Genomic DNA, 27,345 nt, shown 5'->3' on the forward strand with positions numbered 1-27,345 from the left:
AAAACACAGATTGCAATAACATTATTTTGTTTAAATTGCTTGTAAAGTGCTATATTGCTACTGAAATGAGTTGCTATTAATATTTTTAATTAAGGTAGAAGAGCTGATGGGCCTTTTCCAGTAAAAATTATGATTTTTTTTTCCTTTCATCTTGTTAGATGTTAAGGATAAATAGCACTAATAGTAATAGAGGTTCTCCTATAAAACACAGTTGGAGCAAGTTTTGTGAGAGAGTAGTCATCTATAAAGGAGGAGACTTTGTTCTAATTTTTTTTAGAGTCTACAATATAACACATCTTTTAGTGTTCGTTTTTTTAATAGTAACGCAAGGTCCTTTTATAATGGACAGATTAATTCAGTCACACAATGTAAGCAAGGAAAGCGATGTACTTTTTTTAATAACACCTTTATATACTAGCAAAATAACATCTGTAGTGCATTTTGGGCTATTTTTGTATTGAATGATAGCATGTGCTATGTAAAAATATTAGTAATCTTAATTAGTAAGCTGTGTCAGGTGTTTAGTATAGGAAATCTGCATGCACTGCAAGAGAAGCCTCAGTGGAAGAAACACTGCATATTAAAACAGGAAACAAATAACTTTATGCACTTCCACTTTATGTAGATTATTTAAATATATTTATAACAAATGAAAGGCTGAAGCAGTTCCCAAATGTGGGACTCTGAGCACTGTCTTAATTTTTTTTTTCCTTAATCGTGATGCTGAAAATGAGCAAGTTCTGCAAATGTTTATCTGATTATTTATTTGGCACAAGAATACACTGACTAGTTCAGGGATCTCTGCAAGCTTAATGAAGTTGTTGTAAGTATAATCAAGAATAATTTGGTTTATTGCTAGAATGTAGTTATTGTAATATGATATAGAAAAGATGCCTAAAAAGCAAGTAGAGCTTGTGATACTTCTCTGGAAAAATTACCTGTGAGGCTGTCGTCAGACATATTTTGTATTGCTCTCATTGACTTCCTTATTATTTTCAATCAGATCAGTGAGTCTAGGTTAAAACTGGGTTCTGCACTCCTTTAAAGCCATTTACAGCCCAGTTAACGAGAGCGGTCCCCGTGAGCAGAGGGTTTTATGGGCAATACGGGAGGCTTGGGCTGGTGGTAGCGGGGAAGCCCCAGTCCCGGCCTGGGCCCCGCTGGGCTCGCCCCAGTGTCTGTGTGCTATGGACTGATGAGCTTTGAACAGTAACTTCATTAGCCAGACTCCCTTTGGGGGAAACAACTCAGGGGAGTTGCTGCAGAAAGAGCAGGTTTTGTCGTCTTGAACAAAAGCCACGTAAGTAACATGTGTTGGTGCAGTTCAGAGTTTTTGGTTAGGTTTGTGTGGGTTTTTTCTGTAACGAAAAGGAGACAGCAAATTGTTATGGATATGACATGTACTGTCACTCCAAAAGTAATCTGAACTGGTTTCAACTTCACTAATTAGGGAGGGAAAAATACTGAGCTAGCGTAGCTTTGTGTGCAAGTGCACGGAAAGCCAGAGCTGAGCTGGGGTTCTGGGCATGGCTTGTCAATATTGCTGCTGTTCTTATCCTGATTGCAAATATTGCTCGCAATGAGGCAGTTCCAATGCTAGTGAAGACAGAGTAAACACGGAGCAAGAGCTGGGCAGAGCACCGGCGCTGGTGGGAGCGAGCGCGGCCCCGGCGCTGGTGGGAGCGAGCGCGGCCCCGGCGCTGGTGGGAGCGAGCAGGGCTCCGGCGCTGGTGGGAGCGAGCGCGGCTCCGGCGCTGGTGGGAGCGAGCGCGGCTCCGGCGCTGGTGGGAGCTGCGCAGTGGGAGCTGCGCCTGGTCCCTGTGCAGGTGGTGCCCAAGGAAGGAGCGAGGGCAGCGGAGGCACCGCCAGCCCCAGCCCTGCTGGGCTGCTCAGCAGCTTCTCTGGGGCTCAGCTGCATTTCCCTAAGGCCTAAGGTATGTCTGGATACGTTGGAGAACTTTTCATGTCCTGTTTATCTAAACAGAATACTCATTTATTCTGTTTGGGGAAGGTTTCCCCAAGGAGGGAAGAGGTGGGTGAGGACAGCCAAAATCCACCTCTGGTGACCTTCCCAAAGTTGCTGCTTGCACAGAACAATCTGTCGGTTCAGATCTCTGTGTCTGGCACCAGCGCTGGGACCTTTGCTCTTTCCCACTCGCTGCCCTTGGCGTCCCGCTGGCTCGTCTGCCGAGGCAGAGGGGGAGACACGTGTGTTCTGGGAAGAGGGAAGGACTCTCCAGTCTCACAGTGAATTAATTTATTGCTTTTTTAATAATGAAACTCCCAACACTATCATCAGAAGGAACAGCTAAGGAGGCAGATCTCGGGATGGTATCTGGCAGAGGTTTTGCTGCTCTCCCAGTGCTCAGAGGTGGGAGGACGCGTCTGTCCAGTCTGGCCGTGCTCTGCGGTGACCAGGCCGGTGACGGTGGCACAGCTTGTCCTGGGTGCTGAGCCGGGCCTGGCTGAGCTGGGCCTGGCTGAGCCGGGCCTGGCCGCCTGGCTCCGTGCAGCTCTGCTGGAGCTGCCCGCGCACACCTGGGCACGGGGCGCCGGGAGCTCTGTGCATGGCGGAACCGCCTGGTCCTGCTCGCTGCATCCCTCTCGTTCAGGCAAATGGAGGCAGCATCATTTTGGGAAAAGTCAGGGAAAAACTGTTCTTAGTGTTTCAGTATTTTTAAGCTAGACGCATTTTTAACAGAAATGTTAAAAAAAAAGTTAGGCATAATTTTAATATACATGTGTTTTCCTCCTATTATCGCAATTTTAAGATGTTGTGGTAACAAAAGAAAAAGAAATTACTGTTTTTCTCCAAAATGTCTCCGTGGTCATCTCTTACATGTCTTCCATGTCCTTTTTTAATTGCATAGCATTTTACACAGTTCTTACCTAGCACTAGAAATTGAAGACCAGTCAGCTTCTTGTTTAATGCCTTTCAAATTTACTTTAAGTATGCCTTTATTTTAGCAGAGAAAATAAAACTCTGAGCTATTACTTTATTTGAGAGCAGTTGATCCGTTCTTCAAGGAATAATTAAAATTCAGACTTTCCCACCCCTCGCCTCCCCTATGTAGTGAGGCCTTTTACTTATAAAATACTTGTGATCTCAGTGTTCTAAGTGAAATGTAGGGGGTTTTGTGAACCTTAAATCAACACTATAGCTAATCTAATGTTCTGATTGGTATTGTGATTAATTCCTTATTAAAGAGGAAAAAAGGAATCTATTGTAAATGCTTTGAAGGTGTACAAGCTGAAACTCGCTCTCTGCATCACAGCTCAATGGGGAGATAGTTCAAGTATTTACTGTTTATGCAACCGTGGGGTGGTAGTTGTGGGCAGTGAATGAAATTACCCTTCAGCTATTGGATCTGCAAGGCAGATGGTTTGTAGATGCTGTGTGGGGTGTGTAATTAGCCAGCCTTGATTGTTCAGTGACTTCGTCCCCATTCTGTGATGGGTGCGGTAGGTCTGGGGGTGTTTGGGGTACGCTCTGGTGGGATGTGGCTCTGGAGGACGCGTGCTGCTGCAGCAGGAGCGGGGCAGCAGAGGTGCGGTGCTGTTTCGGGCTGCAGCCAGCTCCAGAGCCACCCGAGCAGGAGGGACGGGCTGCAGTCAGCTCCAGAGCAGCCCAAGCAGGAGGGACGGGCTGCAGTCAGCTCCAGAGCCACCCGAGCTGGAGGGACGGGCTGCAGCCAGCTCCAGAGCAGCCCAAGCAGGAGGGACGGGCTGCAGCCAGCTCCAGAGCCACCCGAGCTGGAGGGACGGGCTGCAGTCAGCTCCAGAGCCACCCGAGCAGGAGGAGGGACGGGCTGCAGCCAGCTCCAGAGCCGCCCGAGCTGGAGGGACGGGCTGCAGCCAGCTCCAGAGCCACCCGAGCTGGAGGAGGGACGGGCTGCAGCCAGCTCCAGAGCCACCCGAGCTGGAGGAGGGATGGGCTGCAGCCAGCTCCAGAGCCACCCGAGCTGGAGGGACGGGCTGCAGTCAGCTCCAGAGCCGCCCGAGCTGGAGGAGGGATGGGCTGCAGCCAGCTCCAGAGCCACCCGAGCAGGAGGAGGGACGGGCTGCAGCCAGCTCCAGAGCCACCCGAGCAGGAGGAGGGACGGGCTGCAGCCAGCTCCAGAGCCACCCGAGCAGGAGGAGGGACGGGCTGCAGCCAGCTCCAGAGCCACCCGAGCAGGAGGGACGGGCTGCAGCCAGCTCCAGAGCCACCCGAGCTGGAGGGACGGGCTGCAGCCAGCTCCAGAGCCACCCGAGCTGGAGGGACGGGCTGCAGCCAGCTCCAGAGCCGCCCGAGCTGGAGGGACGGGCTGCAGTCAGCTCCAGAGCAGCCCAAGCAGGAGGGACGGGCTGCAGCCAGCTCCAGAGCCACCCGAGCTGGAGGGACGGGCTGCAGTCAGCTCCAGAGCCACCCGAGCAGGAGGAGGGACGGGCTGCAGCCAGCTCCAGAGCCACCCGAGCTGGAGGGACGGGCTGCAGTCAGCTCCAGAGCCGCCCGAGCTGGAGGAGGGATGGGCTGCAGCCAGCTCCAGAGCCACCCGAGCTGGAGGGACGGGCTGCAGTCAGCTCCAGAGCCACCCGAGCTGGAGGAGGGATGGGCTGCAGCCAGCTCCAGAGCCACCCGAGCTGGAGGGACGGGCTGCAGTCAGCTCCAGAGCCGCCCAAGCAGGAGGGACGGGCTGCAGCCAGCTCCAGAGCCACCCGAGCTGGAGGGACGGGCTGCAGCCAGCTCCAGAGCCACCCGAGCTGGAGGGACGGGCTGCAGCCAGCTCCAGAGCCACCCGAGCAGGAGGGACGGGCTGCAGCCAGCTCCAGAGCCACCCGAGCTGGAGGGACGGGCTGCAGCCAGCTCCAGAGCCACCCGAGCAGGAGGGACGGGCTGCAGCCAGCTCCAGAGCCACCCGAGCAGGAGGAGGGATGGGCTGCAGCCAGCTCCAGAGCCACCCGAGCTGGAGGAGGGATGGGCTGCAGCCAGCTCCAGAGCCACCCGAGCTGGAGGAGGGACGGGCTGCAGCCAGCTCCAGAGCCACCCGAGCAGGAGGGACGGGCTGCAGCCAGCTCCAGAGCCGCCCGAGCTGGAGGAGGGATGGGCTGCAGCCAGCTCCAGAGCCGCCCGAGCTGGAGGAGGGACGGGCTGCAGCCAGCTCCAGAGCCACCCGAGCAGGAGGAGGGACGGGCTGCAGCCAGCTCCAGAGCCGCCCGAGCAGGAGGGACGGGCTGCAGCCAGCTCCAGAGCCACCCGAGCTGGAGGGACGGGCTGCAGCCAGCTCCAGAGCCACCCGAGCTGGAGGGACGGGCTGCAGCCAGCTCCAGAGCCACCCGAGCTGGAGGGACGGGCTGCAGCCAGCTCCAGAGCCACCCGAGCTGGAGGGACGGGCTGCAGCCAGCTCCAGAGCCACCCGAGCAGGAGGAGGGACGGGCTGCAGTCAGCTCCAGAGCCACCCGAGCTGGAGGGACGGGCTGCAGCCAGCTCCAGAGCCACCCGAGCTGGAGGGACGGGCTGCAGCCAGCTCCAGAGCCACCCGAGCTGGAGGAGGGACGGGCTGGAGGCATGAGGGGGACGCCCAGGCGGGTGAGGAGTCACCCAGGGCCGGGGAGCACGTGGGGACATGGAGCAGCTGGGCTGGATGCCGCCACACGCTGCTTTTCTCAAATGAGGTTCAGCTGTAAGGAAGCAGGGAAGAAGTGTTAACAAAAATCTGGATTTCTGTTTGTTTGCATGGCTGCAAAAAACTTCCTCTCCTCACGCTCTTAACAAAACGTGATTATGGCACACAAGGGGTGTGGAAAGCCTTAGGCTATCACCTGTACTGTACTTTGAGCATTTTTAAATAAAAGTTCTCAAAAGCATTTGCATTACACGTGTTCAAATAGAAAGCACCTACTGCACATCTTAATTTGCTCTGAATGATTTTAGTTGTGCCATCTCTGCTAGAACATAAAGCCAGCAGGAGACGGTGCGTGTTGTGCGGTTCTGTGCTGTTCCTGCCCAGAGAGCCGCAGGTGGTGCAGCCGCAGCTCCCCAAGGAAATCCTCCCAGTTCCCAAACCCGCTTCATCCTCCTGGATTGGCAGAATCTTCTGTGACTGTACAACACGTGGATCAAGTGTTTGTGCTTGTTACCGTGAAGGTACACCCGGCCGGTGAAACCCGGGGCTGTAGTGCTGTCTCCCGCTGTCTGTCCCTGTGGCACGGGGACAGGGACCAGGGACGGGGCGGCAGAGCCCCCCTCGCTCCCAGGCGCCCTTGGGAACTCTCGGTTCTGAACGCTGGCACTAATATATCTTACTTAATATGCCGAAATTCAGTACAATATCTCTCACTTCATAGTGGCAGGTTTTGTAGTAACTCCAGTTTAAACAAAAAATTAAAATTCACTTATCTCTGAAATAATTTCAGGTAAATTGTAACGCCTTGACTTTTGTGTCAGTGTGACATGCTTAAAAAGGAAGTGTTTCTTTCACAAAAATAAAACCAAGATGTATGTAACGCAATTGATTTCAAGGGCTTCTGGACAAACAAAGTGTTAACTGGAGAAATTCTGTACGCAGATGTGTTTGTGTGACACTGGTCGCTGTCTTGTCCTGATTCCTACGCAAGTCTTGTGGTATCTAAAGATAAACAGGGAGACTGATCTTAAAAAGAGTTAATATTTTTGTCTTGTTTTTGTTTAGAAGCAAATTGCTACATTTTGTTATTAAGAAATAAGACAACAGTATCAAAATTATAGCATGTCGTGAGAGGAGATGTCACTTGTACTGTCAGAGTGCCTAAACTCCAAACTGATGTTCGCTTTTATGAAGTCGAGGGAAATCCACGCTCCATAGAGCTCACAGACAAAAAGGCAAAAATAAAACAGATGAAACAAGTGGAGGAGAAGAGATCAAGAACGTGACTTTTTGTGGGATATACCTTCATCCAGGGTGCTTGTGATCCAGGAGTAATGCTGAGTTCTTGGTATATATTATTTGATATAGCCTTAATTGAAGATACGCAGCAGCATTTGCCATCTGTTGCTGCTCTGTATCCTTTATATCAAGCTTAGTCCTCACAACTAGTGTAATGAAAATAGCCAGTGCCGTATTTTAGCTGGAACAGAAAATATCAGCATGCGAGATGATTGATACAATACATCACTTGTTTCTGTGAGCGTGTTTATATTTCAAAAGAGATGAAAGAACGTTGAACCCCAGAATTTCAGATTGGCTTAGATATGTGAGACATGTCTGTTTTCTCTGTCCTATTTGGACTATCCGATAAGAAAATGACGAAGTTTTCTCAGTTTTGCCATTGTTTCTTAGCATAAATCACAGCAACAGCATACACCAAGTTGAGTAAGATTTCACTGTAATTACATACATTCTTTTCCAGAAGATACTTTTAAAAAATACTCATTTATCATTCTTTACAGAATAGAAAGATTGACACACAAACTGGTTCAAAGACTTGAAATATTTTAGGGAAGTTCTGAGGTTCTGGTGGAGGGCACTGCCTGTTGTGGGATGCTTGTTTCTTCAGGCTGCTGTAATCAGTCTTCCAATACTGACACAGTTTTTTAATATTGTTGTGGAACACTGAGCTTACTTTGAAACAACAGAAGAAATTCACCATGTCCTGACACTGAAATAAAATAAAATTTAAAAAAACCCCAAACAAACAAAATCCAACCAAACCAAACAGAAACCAAACTCCGACCCAAACAAGGCCAACAGCCACCCCCCGAGCTGTGTGTCCCGCGGCTCCGAGCTGTGGGACGGCCGCGCGGACTGGCCGCAGGCGCTGCGCGTGTCCGACGCGCTGCCGAGTTTCACAGCGGCGGGCAGAGCATCGTCCTCCGTTGGCTGCTCCTGCGCTCCTGCGGGCTGGAAATTCACTCGCACAGTGTAGGAAAATAACACTTTTTATTAAACTTAATGTCTTCGTTGGTATTCATAATGGCTGGATTTTTCATATCTGTTATACTCTAATAGATGTAAAAGAAGACACCTTAAATCACAACTTACGTGTTTTAGGGAGCGTGTAGTTCATTAGGTTTAGAAAGCCTTGACTGACTTGAACTTGAGCAAATGCTGTTTTAGTGATATAGTTAATTGTATTATTTTGTGTTGTATTATTAAATTGTCTTGTATTACCAGTATGTGGATTTATTCTATAATATAAATGCTTCTTAATATATTGCAGAAGCTCTGAAATTTGAAATAGAAAAGGAAGAGAAAATTATCTTTTTTGTTTTAGATAGCAAGTAAAACTCAAGTTATTGCAGTTTTCCCAGGCTTTTCCCTTGTTTTCCCTTCATCTCAAAGCATCGCAGGCATCATATTACAACAGAACAAAAATATTTTACTCTGGTAATATTCCAGATAATTTTTATTCCAGAAAGCTGAAAATAATGCTTTGTGTATAGCATTGCAAGCTGTTTGTTATTTTCACATGTTCAAATTCTATGTTTCCGTAAGATCCACTGATTAAAAGCTCGTTTATTGGTTACTTAGTCCTGTGTGCATGTCTTTGCAGATTGAAATGATTGATGGAAAAATGACAGGTTGGTAGACGAGTTAATTTACATGCACCTGTAATGTCGGGATGCATGGATACAAATAATGCAAATATCGCATTGTCACCAATAGAAACAGTTCTGTAGCAGGTGGGTTGAAGCTGCTGTTTTGGTATCTCTGGAGAACACCTGTGAGTCCTCAGCTTCTCAGTGTTTGGGGCTCGTTTCCCGGTGTTCACTGAATAACGTCCTTCTCGATTGTTCTCAAACTCAAGTGTTGTGAAAACAAAGCATCTTGCCATGCAGACACTTTCTGCAATTGGAGGCGTAAACACTCTGTTTTCCTTGTGAATGGAAGCTGAGACTGATCCTCCGCAGAAAGTCATTGTGTGGAAACTGGTGGCAGCATCTCCTTCAGTCGCGTTTTGTCATTGAACAGCTCAGAAACACGTCGTCTTACAGTCCAACAGTCAAACGCGTTCTTGTACAGAAGTCTTTTGTTAAAAAATCAAGAGCTACTAACACTAAGCATGCAACTTCTTCAATATTTCGTGCTTCTCCTGAACTAATGTTTGGTTCTGTGTGATCCTGAGGAAACATTTTTCCCTCGGGTTCACTGGAACGAGCGGTTGGTCGGTAAATCCTGAGCCTGTTGTCTGGGTGGCAAACACCCCCTGCCTGCTCAGGCCGTGCTTTTCCAATGTTTGACTGTGTGTCTCCCTTCCCAGCCCTTGGATGGAGCCGTGGGAGGACGGGGAGCCGGACGCGGCTGCCTGGCTCCAGCCCTGCTGCCCGCAGACCGCCCGCCTGCGGCACACGGCTGCGCCTGCCCGGGGCCGCCCACCCCGGGCCAAAGGTGCCTTCTAGTTCTAGAAATTCAAGTGTGGTGTGTCCTTTTTCCCCCAGTGTGAATACGTGCCAAGTGTGAAACCCCTGCAACGTCATCTACTAACGTTCATTAACTAATTAACAACTAACTTCAAAGCCTCTGCTCTGGCAATCTGTAAGAGCCTCGAACAGAAGGACAACAAAGATGTAGTTGTGATAATTAAACAATCTTCTTAACTTTCATAATTTTTACAACTTTATCAACCCTCCCATTGTACCGCTGTCTTCTGTATTTACACTTGTCAGTGTGTTTTATAATTTCTTAAACTAAGACATTGGGTGAAAATCCTTATGGAATTGTATAGTCTATTGAAATACAGAACTCTTAAGCTTGCTTGGCCTGTATTTCAGGATCCAGTTTTGGTTCCAGACAGCAGATGAATAACTACTGTTCGTCAGCATCTTTTGTTGCAGGAATCTGACACTTGTATTTCAAGGTTTCAAAAGAAGAGTCTTTACAGAATATGGGGCAAAAACCACCTGGGAAATAGCTGATATTGCATTCCTTCAAAATATTTCTCCTTCATTTTACACAACTTTTTAGAAGATCATGTAAGTTGGGGTTTTTAATCTGCTTTCCCATTAATTTCCCATAACCCAGCTGAATTCGGGCTGGAAGCTATCGTGTCGTACAGCCGGCTCGGTTCCTTGTGCTGGCTGGGAAAGACCCGGCTGACAGAAGCACATCGTTCTGCGGCCTCTGTTCTCGGCACGGCCGGCCAGCGAGGCACGCCAGCCAGGTCTCCGGTTTGGGGCACTGCGGCTTTGCTGAAGTTCTTGCGGGAGCTGGATTTACCACATGCAGCTGGTATTTGGACTTTCTCAGTCTCTGTTTAAAGCAGGACAATCCAAGCTAACGACAATGGTTATAACTGAGGATATGCTATTTTTTAAAATATAATGCTCTCTTATTTTTAATACATTTAATAATCTCTAGTGCATGGAGTGAGCAGCTATCTTTACAGTAGTATTGGTGACCCAGGTTGCCTTTCAAAGGACCTCACTGATGGACAGCCTTGGATGGTCCAAAGTTTAGACTTCTTACCAGTTTGTAACATGAATGTCAAACAGGTTGGCATGATGTTGCCTCGATGTGATATGTTCAGTTCGTAAAACGTGACTTCTTAGGTGCACAAACACAAACTTTGCCTTTTCAGTTGCAAGTGCACAGTAGCTTTTCGCCCAGCTTTTCTTTAAAGGTAGAGCTAGTGTTCAAGGTAATTAATCTTGTCCAGTTCACTGGCAGTGGATCTAGTGACACTGAATGACGTGGTGCTAGTGTCTGGTTTTATTTCTGTTTTACCTTTTCTATTTCAAAGCATGTATTGGGAGATGCAGTGACTCTGCCTCTCCCCTGGCCTCATCAAGAGAATTTCTTCATCTAGATGAAAGAATATGTGCTGTGAAACTTTCCACAGGATAGGATTTATGTGTAGGTTTGTACATGATCTTCTGTTAGTGACTTAGGTGTGCAGATTTACTTGGGTAGGGGATGTTCAGCTGCTCCCCAGGTGTAAGTTATCGTTCACCGTGGCACGAGTATGACTGTAGATTCTCTCCTGTGCTGCTCCTTGTGGGCTGGTTAGAGCAGCTGTCACCTTGACCAGCTCTAAACTGAACGGACAGCATCAAATCCCCATTTAATCCCAAGTGAATTTAACCCAAAATGTGAAGTCTTACCATAAAACTAGCAGAAGGAGATGCAGTGGCTTGAACTGATTGTTTTCAAATGCCAGTTTGTACCTTTAGACATGGTGGAACCTGAGTGCGTGACTCTAAAAATCCAGTGGATGTCCAGACGTACTTGGCATTGTTAGAGTGCCATGGGTAGATGCTAAATGTAGTAATAGCTTTGATTATTAATGAGTTCAGCTACTGTATGAAGATATTTATGTATATTTTATTCAAGAGCCCTAATTAAAATGGCCCTACCACGGAAGGAAAGCAAGTAAGCAACTCACCTTGATTTGACCGTAACATTTTCCAGTTGCAAAGAAGCCAGCAGGATGTGAATCGAGCCAGTGCTGGCTGCAAACACAGCCCAGAGGAGCTGGCTACTCTCTGCTCTTTTAACTGTGTGACTAAAGTAGGCTTGACTTTCCTTATGGTAGATAGGATTTTATTTGTATACCAGTGTGCACTTTTGCCATAAGAAAAAATAAATTGGATAGACTGATATGATAGGAATCCAATCTAAGGATCCTAACAGTGCAATTACAACTGTGCGGAAAATAGCCACAAATAATCCTATTCTCAGGTAATAAATTCAGTATATTTTTTTCACTTTTCCAGGATGTTCATTAGATTGAGAAGTTCCTCCATTTACATTTTTAGAGATCAATTTCTTTATTGTCATTTAAGACCTATTTGGTCTTCTTTCAAATGTCTCCTTATCCTCATTTTTACCTCCAAGCATTCATAGAAAACAGTCCTTCCTTAGTCTTTGTCTTGTGGGGTTTCTGCCTGTCAAAAGGAAGGTTTGGTCCCTTTATTATCATGACAGCCTTTTAATTCAGTCAGACCAGCACAACCAGCTGCAGATGTGAGAAACAAGACCTGTGCCAGACTCCGGGTTAATCTGTATTTCATTAGAATGGAAGCAATACTTTAGAACTGTGTGGGTTTGGTGTATTCTGCCCTAGCATGTGCCATGACCATCTCACAGGAACAGCCAGCGAGTCCATGCTCTGCTCACCAGTCACTTCTTTGGGACGACCTCAGTGTCTGTTACAGAAACTTGTTGGTCACCATGTGTGGTTTGGCTAAGAACAGCAGGCAGGTCGGTTCCCTGAGGCCTTCCATAATAACATGCCTTCTCCGTGCCCCAAGCCTGGCTTGCCCACCAAGCCCCACGGCTTTGGAAGACGCGTGAAGGCCGGTGGTTCTGACAATGTTCAACGTGATCAATCACAAGGGAATTCCTACTGGAGAAACTTCTTACCAGATGGAGCTTCTCATTAACGCTGCTTTTTTGTGTTCCTTCCCACAGACAGGCTGAGTACAAAATCATGATCATTTTAAAATAGAGACCACGTGAGTTTATTCTGTCTTAGGTACCTGGTAGAGTATTACCTGCCCATGTTTTTTCTACAGACAAATGTTTTTGTTACTCTTGGAATTTCTTTGCTGCTTTAGCAAGTCTTGTTTGGCTTGATTGTCTGTAACTTTCACGTAATTCCATTACTATTTGACTTGGAAAACAAAACAAAGTTCAAAATTCGTGGATGTGTGGCTATGTCCTCTCCCCTTAGGGTGCTCTGCTTTTCCACTCGGATCTCTTTTCAAGTAGGTATGCATCCCAGATAAGGAGCTCTTTGTTGGCTTAGATGTACGCTGCGTGAACCCGTGAGTCATCCCTTCCACCACTCTGGACAGAGATTTATCTGGGAGCACCAGCATCAGACAGCGCTGCTGAGCTCAGCTGCTTGATTCCACCACCTTGTTTTCTATTTCATAAGATTTGTTCTTCCCAAATTGATGACTCCAGACATGGGTCTGCCTACTTAAATGATCCTTTCATTTAAAATTTAAATCAATCCATAACAATGTGGTCCATGGCTATTTCAGCAACAGATTTTTTTTCTGTTCTGACTTTAGGCTTGCGTTTGTTGAGTACATAATCTTCTATGTGGGTTTAATTGCTCTTTCGTCACCATATCCATGAAATGAATACCTGTGCCCCATCATTATGATGATTAATCATGCATTAGTCAGTCTTATAGGACCAAGTTTCCAGTGGCATTTGTTTCTCATGGAGTTTCCCCACCAAAGTTTGAGTGGCCACTGCCAGCAGCGATCTCTTCTCTGCTCTTGGAGATTCGCTAAAAGGTGTTAATGGTTATGCCGTAAACTCTGCCCTTCTCACATGAAGGAACACCAGTTCCAGAAATGAACAGTCTCCAGAGAGATGACTTCTCTCTGAAGTTGAAAGCTGGTAACCTGACTATTCCCATCTTTTGAATTTTGCTTGGGTCTGTGGGTCTTACAGTTCATCAATGGATTGAATTGATAACTAATAAATTGGAAATATCAGAAAACAGTCTGTTGTAAAGACACGGAATCAATAGTTTGTTAAGGAAGACTTTTTTTGTTGAAAGTAGCTTTGAGCATGCTATACTTGGCATGGACACAAGCCTTTCCATGTTTTGCAAATAAGTCGTCAGTGAGGGTGGATCATTGGTTCTTCAGAATTCAGTGCGAAACCTGAAGTTCATCCTGCCATTCTAGTAAACAAACTGTTTAATGTTCATGAAGACTTATTTGGGGATCATGAGGTCTAGAGGCTCAGCCCTCCTCTGTGAGGTGCTGGCTGGTGAAAGTATGGAACAAGTAGCCAACCTTGTGTCCGAGCTTTGTCCCATGCCAGTTCTGCTACATTTTCCTTCGTTTAAGTGCTTTATATTTCTAATTCCTATTGAGGACAGTAGTGATAGTGGTGACCTCAGTTTTGAAAGAACTCCAGACTGGCTCCTCCAAGATGAGGACTGGCTGGCATTGCTCTGAGCCCTGAAGCACAGGTGTGCGGTGCCGTGGCTGTGCCAGCGGTGCCGTGGCTGCCCTGACCGTGCCGTGGCTGCCCTGACCGTGCCGTGGCTGTGCCAGCGGTGCTGTGGCTGTGCCGGCGGTGCCATGGCTGCCCTGACTGTGCTGTGGCTGCGCCGGCGGTGCCGTGGCTGCCCTGACTGTGCCGTGGCTGCCCTGACCGTGCCGTGGCTGTGCCGACTGTGCCGTGGCTGTGCCGGCGGTGCCGTGGCTGCCCTGACCATGCCGTGGCTGCCCTGACCGTGCCGTGGCTGTGCCGACTGTGCCGTGGCTGTGCCGGCGGTGCCGTGGCTGCCCTGACCATGCCGTGGCTGCCCTGACCGTGCCGTGGCTGTGCCGACTGTGCCGTGGCTGTGCCGGCGGTGCCGTGGCTGCCCTGACCGTGCCGTGGCTGTGCCGACTGTGCCGTGGCTGTGCCGGCGGTGCTGTGGCTGCCCTGACCGTGCCGTGGCTGCCCTGACCATGCCGTGGCTGTGCCGGCGGTGCCGTGGCTGCGCTGGCGGTGCCGTGGCTGCCCGCCCTGGCGGTGCCAGGTGCTCCCGCTGTGCCTGGCGCTGGCAGCGCTGCAGCTGTGGCAGTGGGTGGGCAGGCCGTTCCTGCTGGCAGAAGCCGGGTTGTCCTGGGCTGGGTATCGCCCTGGCGCGGTTCCCGTGTCTGTGTGTCACCGCACCAGACGCTGCCGTGTCCCGCTCGGCTGAGGACAGCAGCTCTCCAGAGCACACGGTCACATTGCTCCATCGGTTCGGTTGCCGGTAAACGCTGCCTTTTAAGGTGACTGTAAATGACAAGCGAGGGGACTTCTGGCTTATTCTGTGTATCTGACAAAATTGTTGAGCACATCCTTCCTGCGGCTTCACGAGAGGATGTTGACAAGCAGCAGCATCGATATTGAAACCCGATAAAAATGGGACAAGGTAGAATGTGAGTGTGTGTGTTTACCTTCCCGTATTTGGACATGTTGATCTGAATCTGCATTAATAGCCTCGCTGAAGTCTATTTTTAAAACATATAAAAAAAGGTTTTAAAAGTGTTCACTAGAAGGTGTGTTGGGAGTTGTTTGGGGTTAACCAGCAGCACTGCTGTAGAGAAACAAGTTACAAACTGTATTTGCCATTGTAAAGAAGACGTCTTTAAAAATGTTATTGAAGAAATAATTCTATGCGGACTGTACCATGTGGACATTTTAAATTAAGTTTTTATTGTGCTTTTGTTTGTCAAAAGAAGTGGAGCGTCATATGCTTCCCTTAAACGAGAGAAGTGTAAGGTAGATTTTGGAGCCTATTTTTGCTCCTGCTTTGCTGGCATGTTAACATTGCTCTGGCACTTGCAGCTTTACCTGTCTGGTCACAGGAGAACTGAACTAACAGAGAATGTACTAGGCAAACTTTAAAAGAAAAACCAAAAAGAGGTTAAACCCTCTGTGGAACCTTTTCTGTGCCTTTGCGGAAAAGCTCAATTTTAAAATGTTTTAATTTGAAGTGGGGTGTCTCACAAATAGAAAGGCAAAAAGTGCAATTAGGTCCATAGGTATCCTGTTAGCATCTGTGATTTATCCTGCCGTCTGGGATGTTGAAAAGATAACTAGCAACTGACTTACAGCACCTTGCTGAAATGTTTCATTTTGAGATAGCGCAAATGATGTGCGTAACAAATATTCTCCTTTCCCGTGGCACAGCAATACGGTGTTTCTTGGTGATTGCCCCTTTCAGACAGTCTCGTACGTTATGCCTGCAGGAGCCGGGCTCTGCTGGGCTCCCGTGCTGCCCCGATCGCTGCCGGGCCGTGTCCTGCTCACAGCAATACGGGTGTTTCTTGGCGATTCCCCCCTTTCAGACGCTCTCCTACATTATCCTTTGCCGGGCCGTGTCCTGCTCACAGCAATGTGGGTGTTTCTTGGCGATTCCCCCCTTTCAGACGGTCTCCTTCGTTATCCTCTGCGGGGCTCGAGTGCTGCCCTCCCTGCCCCTGCTGGGCTGCGTCCTCCCTGCTCCGCTCACAAAGCTCAGGCACTATCGGCTCGCTGAAATTGTATAGATTTTAATGGAGCTTAAGTAAGACATTCTAAAAATGGAAAGATATGCCTCTAACTACAATGACTATTTAAGCGTTACATGAAATAGCAACCTTGCAAGTTGTGTGAGTGCATTCTTTTCTGCTGTTGTCATCCGTGAGTGTATTTCCTGAGCTAATACATGGACGTTTTCCTGGACTTGCACAGTGCAAGCAAGAGCAGGCTCTCTCTGTTTGAAAGTGGAAATCCCCTAAAACGGTACTTAATGCTTGTGCCTTTTTAAGACTTAAAATCATGTAATTTTTCAACTACTTCATGTTATTGAGAGGATTTGCTTTTGATAGATGTCTTAAACTCCTCATTTTAAGCTTTATGTTAAAGCACAGTGAAAATAACTGATTAATTTCTTAACTTTTCTGATGGTAGAGTTGCTTATTTAAATATGTCAGTATTAATTGTCAGGCACATCTAAATCATAAATGTGACCATTTCATTTATTCTATTACCTGTAGTTATGAAAAGGTCTGAAAAATAAAGTTTGTTTGAATTTGGAAGGGGGAAGAGCACCCCAGTATCCCATTTAGAAGAGACAGCAACGCTTAAATAATTAATGTCATAGATATTATCTGATACCTGGCAAGAAGAGAGCAGTGGCTTTTAAATATTACCCTTGATTATTGCTTTGTCTTTCCTGCAGTGACTTCAATATTTCAGCTGTTACCGCTGTTCCCCATAGATTCTGTTTTGTATCCAAACACAGGCAACTCCTACATAAAATTTGCATAGCTTTGGTTGCTCTCTCTGACTTTTCAATTATCTAGCTTGAAATTGGGTGCACAAAACTGGATGTACTTCTTTAGCTAAGCAGACTGGGAAGATCACGCATTTCAGTGCAGTGGGAAACAGAAAATAGCAGGAGTGATAAATGAGGTATCTTCTTTTTAAAATTTTTTTTATTTTTCCCCTCCTTTTTCCTTGTCACAGGAAAGTGTGCTCTGATTACAGGCATCCCAGCTTCGTGTTGTTTTCCGCAGAGCTGTTGTCTTGCTGGGTGTCTCCTGTCCTGCATTTGTTCCTGTCTCAGCGCAGGGCTCTGATCGTCTCGGCAGCCCGGGTGACCGCGGGTACGGATAAGGCAGGACTGAGCCTGCGGAGGTGACACCGAGTCCGTGGGTATCGCTCAGTTTGGGTTGGGATCAGCTGCTTTGGAGCTTGGTGTTTGTATGCAGGTTGGTTCTCGGTCTCTGAGCGCCGCCCCATCGCTCGGTGCCGGGCGCTGCCTGCCCAGCCATCACCCACAGAGTGCTGACGGGGATTTGTCACCCCGGGTGACCCTGTTGGGCGGCGCCTGTGACAGAGCCCCATTTCAAGCCTTCTTTCGATGCGAGTGAGCTATCAACTACTGCTTTGATAGCAACTTCCTAACGAGTTCCATGGTTACCCCTGTCCCCACACAGGATTTTCACCTGCGCTATCCAGGCTGTTTGCCCGAAGGCCATGTGGCAGCGTTAAAAACTTTACAGTCAAGATGTGTTTCTAGTGCTCTTGTTGAAGAACAAAATGAGTTAGATTTGATGTAATCGGCTCTTGACAAACCCGTGCTTTTTCTTCACACTTGCAGTGCCAGTGCCTAGGAGATAGTCTGTTACTGGTTTGGTGTGCTTCATTTTCCCCGATCAGAAGTTAGAGTTAGACTGGAATATGAGGCAGGGAATTAAAAGGTTGAAATAAGAATGATGATGATGTGACCAGTATTTGAGATTGCTTTGAATGATCATAGAATAATTTTGGTAGAACAGACCCTTAAGATGATCCAGTCCAGCCGTGCCGCTGCAGCCCTGCACACACACGGCCTGGGGACACCGCTCTGGGACATTCTTGTTTGAACTGAGCACCAGGAAAGAAACCCAACTCTTTGCCGTCCTTCAGTATTTGTTTCCCTTCTGGACTATTTCCACACTTAATCTTCATTGCTTTGGTCTGTAGTTCTCTGTCCCTCTGAGTTTTCCTGTTGCTGTATACTGAATTGTCATATTTGGTACTTTGGCCTCTGTTTCAGAGTGGGGTTAAAGTTATTGACATTCTTTAATGTATCGTTGACCTGACTTTTTTCCCTTATGGCACTTCTGCCAAAAGTCTTCATGCATAGCCAAACGTTTTATCCTGAGTTTAATTTATAGTTATGCTTCTATCTTCTACCCCCTACTATGGGAAGGCGTATGGTTCGCTTTGATAGGAATAGTTAATATAATTTTGTATTTATCAACATTAGCTCATTCACCTTGCTTTATGGTTTTCCTCAAGTTACTCAGTTGTCTTTGATCTCTGATCATGTCGCTTGTAAATTTTGGTGTTTCACAGATCTTCATCTCTTTACAGTGTATTAGAAATATTGAATTCTCTCTGGAGTGGAGTTTTGTGTAATCCTGCTACAAGTACTTCAGGTTTTTAAGGGTAAACAAAGAAAAGATACCTCAGAAAAAATGATACTGATTATACCTGCTTTTTGAGAGATTGGAGAACTGACTGAAGTATTGGTAATTTTGCTCTTAAAAGCAAATTTCTTAAATTTGTCTATTTCATGTAGAGTTTGCTACTATATGCACCTTTTTTGGCTTCTAACTTGGAAAACAGGAGAAAGATCCATTTGCTTAAATAGAGAAGTTTGCATGGAGAGCATTCTTAGCAACAAACTGAGTTTCTTGTCCAGTTCTGTTTCAGAGCAAAATGAAGAGTAAACTACAGTTTAGCAATTAATAAAATTTCAGTTTAGTAAAACCTTTTGCTAAGCTGTAGCCACGTTTATTAGAGAACAGTGCTATTCCCTAATTTTGCAAGAATTTGATATTTCTATAGTAGTCATTTGAGTAGGAAAAAACATAGGCTGCATTAAAGAACTTATAAATGTGTGCCAAGTAAAAGCAGAAGCTTTAACAGCATCACTTCTCAATTTTGTAGGGCTGTAGCTGGATTTTTCTCCCGTCTAACCCCAGTTTAAGCTGCTGCTCGTTGGTCTCTCATTCCTGAGCCGCGGTTCTCCAGGCAGAGCTGGAGGCTGCAGGGTCAGGGTTCTCAATGAAACCCCAGCACTGCGCCAGTCTGGCCGGTTCCAAGGGCAGGATGCGATGGGGGCTGCGTGGTGTGTGTTCCGCGCATCCCGCTGACACCTCACACGTCCCTCAGAAGCCTGCGCTGGCTCAGCGGGGAGCTGGGCAAGGCTGCACTCCTCAGCTGCCTTTAAATTCTGGCTGTAGCTGTTAATTTCTATCATTGGGAAAAATATTTATATCATATTTTTTTCCAATGTACTATATGACAAACTTGAGAACTATACTTTTATAAATGCATGTAAAATAAAATTTGGTTTATAATTGTTCCAGTTGACATATATCTGTGTACAGTTAGTGTGCATAATACCTAGCAATAACGTATAGAGTAATACTTCAATAATAATTTCACAGGCCTGGGAATAACGCCTGCAGCTATTGCTGTGCTTGGTAGTGTTTGTATCTGTGCTTGGGGTTGTTCTCAGTTTAACCCCGGTGTGTGGCTGTGGTTCTCAGGCGCGCGATGGAAACGTGTCGCGCTGGAGCTGCTGTCCTTCGCAGGCGTTCGGCAGCTCTGCGCTGCTGTTACTCGGCCCTTCAGTTTTTGGTTTGTATTGCTCTGGCACATTCATTCTGAATGACTTAATACCCTAAATTAATTGAGAACATCCCAGCACCAAACTAAGAATTCATCCTTCTCTGAATGGTCGAATGAATAATTGATGAATGTCTTCGTCACCTGACAGCCTGTGTGGAAAACCCGAAACCCATCTGTGATATCGCAGCCCCCGCCTCCCCCCGCGCTGGGTAGGACTGGACTTTATCCCGGCGCTAAACGTGCTGTTGGTTCGCTGCTCTGCAGAGCGGCTGCGAGCACCGCTCTGGGAGGGGGTTCCCCGTGGCGCTCCCCCTGCCCGCGGCTCCAGGCGTACGGTGCAGACCGGGGCGGCCCAAAGGGAAAGTTCGCGTTTGGGGGCTCTCGTTTGTCTTGTCTGTAAGGCACGGAGCCTTGTTGACTTAAACTACTGAAAACTATTCATTGCCAATTAGCTTGTGGTACTTCATACATCTGTGAAGCGGGAATGTTCTCCAGATACCCTTTCTTCTTTTTCTAAGGTGAGCTACAAACGGTGCCTCAGGCCTTGAAGGAGATGATCGTAAATATGTCTTTATTCAAAACTGTCGTCTTGCCATACCTGTCTGATCTCTTCTGTTGAATGGTTAGTTTGAAAGCTATAAAAATATTAATCTTACGAGCATGTTACAACTGGATATTTGCGGATGTAGAATCTTGCCTGCTCCCTGCAGTGGAGTTAAACTATGTAGCCATCGGCCAGAAAAAAAAAAGCTATCTTTTACTAGGAACTTTAGCAAAAATACGTTTGTCCAAAAAACAGGGTCATAATTTTTAACATTTTAAAAAGGACATAGCACCAGATACCTTTTGGACATGCGTGTATTTGAAAAAATACAAAGAGAGAGAGAGGAAAATGTATCCTGAAAAGAAAAGGGGATGAGGCAGATGGTACGTTCAGCAGTAAGGCAGTTGAAGGCATCTCCACCTTTCTCAGGCACTGCATCGGTTGTGCATGGGTTTCTTTTGCTACTGAGGGACTCAGTCTGCACAATTATGCAGGTCAGCCTTTTAATCCTGTCATTACAGAGTTCAGTTTCTTCCATGTTTTCATCAGATAATATATTTACTTACCTGGTTTCATCCTTAAGTCCATGTGAAAAAAACTTCTGCACTACTAACGTCTATAAAGAAAAGTGATACTTTAACAGAATGCTCAGCCCAGAGCGTGATCTTTGGAGTATCTTGACTTACTGCATCTGGAAATTTTAAAACCTGTTTTTAATGTAAACTTTTGAGGCATCTTTTGCAGACTTGCATCATCTTTGCAAGTGGATAAGTTGTCATCTGCTTTCTTTTCATCCAAACACGTGGCTGTAGGCTGGTAGGATAACACAGAGTTTGCCCGAGTTCAGCAGGCTGGAGCATGTAAATCTCAGCTGAGTTGGCAGGCGAGCAGCGCTCGTCCTTGCAGCAGGATGGAGGGAGCTGCTCATTCCTGAAGTGTGCTGACATGTCTGGGAAGTAACTCAGAGAATCAGATAAATTTTAATCACATCTTCATCTAAAAACTGCGGAACTGTAGTAAGTCTTGTTTTGGTTTCGACTTTCACAGATACTGTAAAGGATGGAAGAAAAAAAACCAAACCCACAAGGATCTTTGACCAAGAGCTGAGATGTGCCTTCTTGCTTAAGTGTAGATTTCTGAAAATAACATGTTTGTGTAATAACATGTCAGCATCCCAGCAAGTTGTTTTCATCTTATTGGAGGTTTTTTCTTCTGTATATTGAGTCTTGCTCTGATGTCTTCGGTGATTTACTCCTGTTGCCTGAGTTAATTTGTAGCTAGATAAATACAAGGATATTTAGTGATGAGATGTTGCTCATTGTTTTTCTCACGTTTCCCTCATGAAATACAGTCTATTGTATCCTAGTTGACAGCGTTCATAAGAATTCTATTACCTCTTCAGTGTGAATTACTCCGGTGACCTTTGTTATGGCGTTCGGGTCAGCAGTGGGAGGCTCCAGAACGGGGAGCACAGGTGAGGAGAGAACCTGGGAGGATGGTCTGTGTAAGGGGGGCAGGAGGGAGGCGAAGGGCAGCGAGTGGGAAGCTGTGGCAAAGCACCGCTTCTGCTGTCCTGCGGGGAACCTGACAGGGTCGGGGTTCTCCTCGGGGAGATGGATCGCTTGGTGCGGCACAACTGCCTGGAAACCTCTGGGAGAATAACAGGAGGAGCAGTGGGAGGTGGGGAGTAGAAACTAAAGAAAATGGAGAATTAAAGCATGGTTTCCTATCCTCAGTTTATCGATTTCTCATATTTCATCCCTCCTTCTCAACTGTGTATTCTTGTTTCTTCCTTGTGTCGGTGATTGTATGGCTGCAAAATCAGCTGATTCAGAAAAACTCACCCCCGCCCTCCCCCCAAAAGCATAGCTTTGTGCTAGCTGACCTCCCTGAGCCTGTTTGCTGTGCAGCTGTTTGTCCGCTCCGCGGGGCACAAAGGAAAGCGTTCCCCAGCTGGCAGGTGCTGCCCCGTCCCAGCCGCGCTGCCAGGGCCTCTGCTGCACCGCACAGAACTTCGGGCAGGGCTTCAGGAGCCGGTGCTTTGTGTGCTGGGCACACACGAGGAGCTGTGCCTAGTGCAGGCAACAGGTACCCTCTGAAGAGACGGTTGAAGTGGCTGTTTCAACGTGGTTTACTCCAGCAACCCCCTGCAGCTCCTCAGGAGCTGATCTCTGCACCGGTTGCGTTGCCAGCCAGCTCTTTGATGGCTTGGCTTGCTCCCATCTGACCTGCATGCCTTCATGAAACCATTTCAGTGAGCCTCCGTGGCAGAGGATGGAAAAGCCACTCTCTTCAGAATTACTGCAGGGTGTTTCAGACTAGAGGCTTCACACCGAATGGCTTTATTTTCCTTGCACACTTGCACCTGGTTTGAAGCTGTAAATGCAGGCCAGCCTTGAGCTTGATTGTCACTGCTGCTGTCCCTTTGGCTTTTATTTTTAAATAGAGAATTTCAAAATTCAGAGTAGGTGTCAAGAATTTTCTCAAGATGTATGCTACAAGATGAAACATGTAACATTTCTTCTGAAAAATTATTTAAATGATTATAAATATGTTGTTTTGATCAGACAATCTACAGAAAATGGTAGCAAATTTTTAATGTTCTCGAGTCTGCTGTTAATCTCCCTTCGAATGTTTTAAAGGATCTCACACTTTTGGTCTATACTAGAACCGTTTACACTATTCACAAATCTGTAGTTCTGCAACATCTACCAAAAGATCATCTCAGAACATTCAAGTCTTTTAACTCTCATGCATTCTTTGCTGTAGCAGAGAACTTAAATCTGTAAACTTCTCTCACATTGAGGAATTTTAAGAAGCTCTGTGAGTAAGGTATGCTGAAATGCATCACACAAAGCAGCAGAACAGTAAAATATGTTTTCTGAGTTTTCATTATGGCAACATAGATCTGAGTGTCTTTAATGTGCAGGAGCAATTTGAGGCTGGAACACAGGGAAGATTTAAACTGTATGCACAAATGGTGCCTGTGTTGTCTGGTTCACCCACACGGGTCTGTAGGAAGCGGCCCCCTCCCCTGAGAGCAGGTCAGCAGCTGTGGCTGAGGGGATGGGCTTTGGGCAGACGGGGAACGGCGCAGAACAGTCTCCTGTTCGGGTGGGATCTCACCGCTGAGCCAGGACGTGAGCAGCCCATACAGCTATGGGCCTGCTTTCTTCAGGGGTGAAGTCTGGCTGCTTGTTTTCCAGTAATGAGCCAGTTATCCATGCCCAAAGGAGTGAGTAACGCAACTTGGGAATTATCTTCAGCCAGTAAATCCCAGTCTTGCGCAAGGAAGAAAGAGGTTTTCTTGTTAACCCCTCCTGAGTTTTACTCGTACCTGATGACTCGTATGAATCCTGCGTTCGGTATTTCCTATTCCTGTAAGGTGACCATGAGAATCTAAACTGTGTTGGTGAGTTCTGTTCCCCAAGCAGGTGCCCGGGCAGAGGTTGGTGGTGGGACAGGGTCCTGTGCGGGCTGGGCCATGGGGAGATCTCCCCATCTCTGTGTCCCCCGGCTCCCGCACCGGGCAGCCAGAGCGAGAACACTTGTCTGTGACAGCGCGGGGGTTTGCAGGGTCACAGCCGACAGCTGTCTGCTCTGGAAATCGAGATTACAGCACTGGTGACTGTGCCAAGAAACGCGGTAATTGAAAGGACAGCGGTTAAAACAACTGCTTGTGTGGAAGGTTATAGCTCTAATCACACCTCCTAACACTGAGACAGATGTACATTTAGCACTGGCATCTTCATTAATAATTAATTTGATTGGTTTTCATCTGAGCGTTGTTATTATTAGAGACTCAATATTGGGTATATTATCTATTCCAAGAAATTACCATACCTCCCAGCTAGTTCAGATGGACATTTTCTTGACTGATTTGTTACAGAAATTTACTACAGATAGGTTGAAGAGTTACTTCACAATGTTGGGGTGAGAAGAGAGTGACAGATAAAATTATGGAAAAAACAGGTTGAGATTGTCTCACAGCTGTGCTCATTAGATCATGTTTTTGCAGAGGTTTTTAGTTGGTCCAGTTTTAAGCATTCATTTAGACGGTATACTTTGAAAGTGGGCGCTTAGAAGGAACTGGCGCTACCTTTTATAATACTTCTGTGGTACATCATAGAAGCTTCAAGAAGTCACTGTTTTGAAGTAAAGTTAAAAAACCCCGTGCTTTTCTTCCCCATATGTCTTAAAGAAAATGTAGAAGTCTCTTGATGGAATAAATATTATTGATGGAAAAAATATTGCACTGATTTCAGTGTTTTAAGGTATCTCATAACTTTTTTTTTTTTTTAAACCATAGTTACACTTCTGGAAAGAGCCAGAAATTTAAAACTGTGACCACAATGGCATGTTGTATTGGTTTTGGCTAGATGGAGTTTAATTTTTTTCATAGTATGTAGTATGGTGACCATAAGAGTGTTCGTAACGCTGTACGGACAAGAAAGCAGCCCATTTCTGAAAGAAGCTCATGTGTGACTTGGGAGAGTTATTGAGATTTGGCCTTTTGATTACTTGGCAAATATTCCTAAATGAAGGAAAAGCTTGACTGGGTAGTTTTATTGCTTCATTATATGCTTGCAAATTTAACAGTCCATTTAGAAACCTGAAACACTGACTTATAGTTGTAAAAGAACCGTGAAAAGTGATTTAAAAAATCAGGTATGACCCAGGGAATTGTAACATGTATTCTGTGATTCTTTGGGTTATTATAGCTTGATGAAAAAGTTGATTTTTAAAAGTAAACCCTTAAAAGAATACATTGTAATGTTCTAAAACCTGGAAGTTACACCTCTAACTTTGACTTAAAAAAATCCTATTGCATAACTATGAGAGCACGTTTTCAGTGCTGCTTTCGTGAAAGCTATTTAGCTTGTTCTGGTAGAAACGAGGGGCCTGGAGGCTCTAGGTGTGTGCCAGGCTCATGGGTGGCAACCCAGCGTGGCAGCCTTTGTGTTTGCAATCTTGATGTGAATAAAAAACCCGGCAGATCTGGCTGGTCATTCATTTGGTGTCGCTCCGCAAGCCAAGCGGCGTGTGATACCATTTCACGTCTCCTGTGCCAGTCTGACAGACCCGCCGGGGGCTCTCTCAGCGGACCGGAGCAGCTGAGGCTGTAAAGAGACAGGGAGAAATGGTTGTTATCCTTCTTTTCCCTCCCTCTCCCTTCTAGTTTCTTGTGTCGGTTTCCTTGTTTGCGTGGGTTTCCTTGTTTATTTTTTCTCGTCAGTTTCTGTTTCCTTTTCAGTTTCTGGTTTTGCTCTGTTGTCGCTGTGACGGCCCAAGGCGCAGCGTGGCGGCCGGTGCGGTGAGGCAGGGCGGCAGCGGGGCCGCGGGCTGCTCCCGGGGCCGGGCCCGGCCGCGGCCTGGCGTGCTGCGCGGTGGCCGGAGGGGCTGCCGTTCTGGCTTCGTGCCGCCGCGGTGGTGCTCGCGTCCTGTGGGAAGGCGGGGGAAGAAGGAGCAGGAGCTGGTCTTTGTGTGGCTGAACGAGCGCGCTCAGGTGTCCCTCTGCAGTCCTCACCCAGAAACCCGGCAGCGTGCTGTTTGTGCAGTTTCTTTTTCCTCGTTCCAGAAGGTCAATGCAATGCGGACACGAGGTGAGGACGGGTACCGGAGAGCCCCCAGGGTGCCTGGCGCTCGCTGAGGGCAGGACGGGCCCTTCTCCAGGCGTAACTCAGCCCAAGTGAGGCTCTTGCTCCAACGTGGTTTTAGGAGCAGCTTTTATTTTTCCATTCCAAGTGGTAGAAGCTGATCTGTGACCAGACTCCTGCACCGTATGTTACCCCATGACTGCCTCTCATCATTCACCTCACCTTAGTTTCTCTGAAGCTGGTGTGGCTGCAGCGGCCGATATGAAACTGCACATTAGCCGTGTTACCGGCTCTTCCGGCAGCCCAGAGTAGTGTGCTTAGTAAAGGCCACCTGCTAATGCACCTGAGGCGGCCTGAGCCTCAGCAGAGTCCCTGTCCCTCTCACGCTGCACATACCGCTGTACATGAAGCAGAACAAAGGTGCTTTTCCTTACATCATCTCTCTCCTGGTTCCCACCCCCTGCCCCAGGCTGCCCGTAGCTCAGAAGTGCTCTGACAGCACCATGCTGTGTCTGTGCTCGGCCCCTGCGGACAGGTCCTGGGGACGATGGATCCCGTGGGGTGACCCCGGAGGGATCCCTGAGGGTCAGCTCAACTACCCATCCCACTAAATCAGAAGCACCCATCCCCACAGCACGGCCACTGCTCTGGTAGGTTGTCCTGTGTCTTCAGGGTGGTGTGTGCCCAGCTTTGTGCCGATTCGGCATGTAGAAGGCAGGTGGTGGAGCGGGATGGTCATGGTGGAAACAGGTCAGGACTCAGGTCTTACGGGGTCATTCCCGGCCTTGGGGACTGTTTGCCGTGGAAGTTGCTCCTGTGAAATGAAGGAAGATGCTGTTTGTATTTGTGTCCCCTGGGAATATTGTGTTCGTTCTGAAAATCTGAAATGAAATATTGACTACTTTTAACATTAGACCTCACAAGCTTCGTTTTCTTTTGTTCTGAAGGAAATTAAAGCATGGTATGTGTGCAGAAACGACATCAATACCATCTACTTGCTATTTTCAAAGTATTAAACACACTTCGTAGCTATCTCTGTAGTATTAGTTACTAGTGACTTGTGTAGTTAGCCAAACGACTTGCCTGGAGTTGTTAGTGTGCTGCCTCCGGCATGAGCCTTGGGATTCCGGGATGCTGATCCTGCCTGTCCTTTCCACGCTATCCATAGCCCAGGGCAATTGCTTTAACCTCAGTCTTTTAATTTCTGCTTTTGCAAAAAGAACACTAGAAGCATTGTTCCATTTAACTTGTTATTACCGTAATTAGTGTCTTCCATGGTTTGTTCCCAACAGGAATGCGTTCTGCTGTTACATGTCATTCTTCTATGCTAAAAACTGAACGTGTGGTAAACTTTTACTGATCCTGGGTATTCGTCATGTTTAACCCCAGGATTTTTCATGCATCTTGGATTTTGCTGCTTTTAGTAACTTCCACAAAATAGTATTTAAAAAATAATTGTTAAGCGTCACGTTGGCTGGTTGTTTCTGCCCACCCCTCATGTTCCGTGTAGAATTCTGATGTCAATTGGAGAAGGTGAAGCACAGTGATAGCAACATATGTTGATATTAATAATACAAAGTTTTCTGCTAATTTGATTAAGTTTGGAAAGGTTTCATAAAAAAGATAA

At 47.0% G+C, this 27,345-nt stretch overlaps 1 protein-coding gene across 1 annotated transcript in view; it reads left to right on the forward strand.

The window, feature by feature from the left end:
- PKP4 (plakophilin 4) overlaps positions 1-27,345 on the forward strand; it is a 74,859-nt gene that overhangs the window by 2,019 nt on the left and 45,495 nt on the right. The window lies entirely within an intron of this gene.

This window comes from Caloenas nicobarica, chromosome 6, assembly GCF_036013445.1.
Source record: "Caloenas nicobarica isolate bCalNic1 chromosome 6, bCalNic1.hap1, whole genome shotgun sequence".
Lineage (NCBI taxonomy): Eukaryota > Metazoa > Chordata > Aves > Columbiformes > Columbidae > Caloenas > Caloenas nicobarica.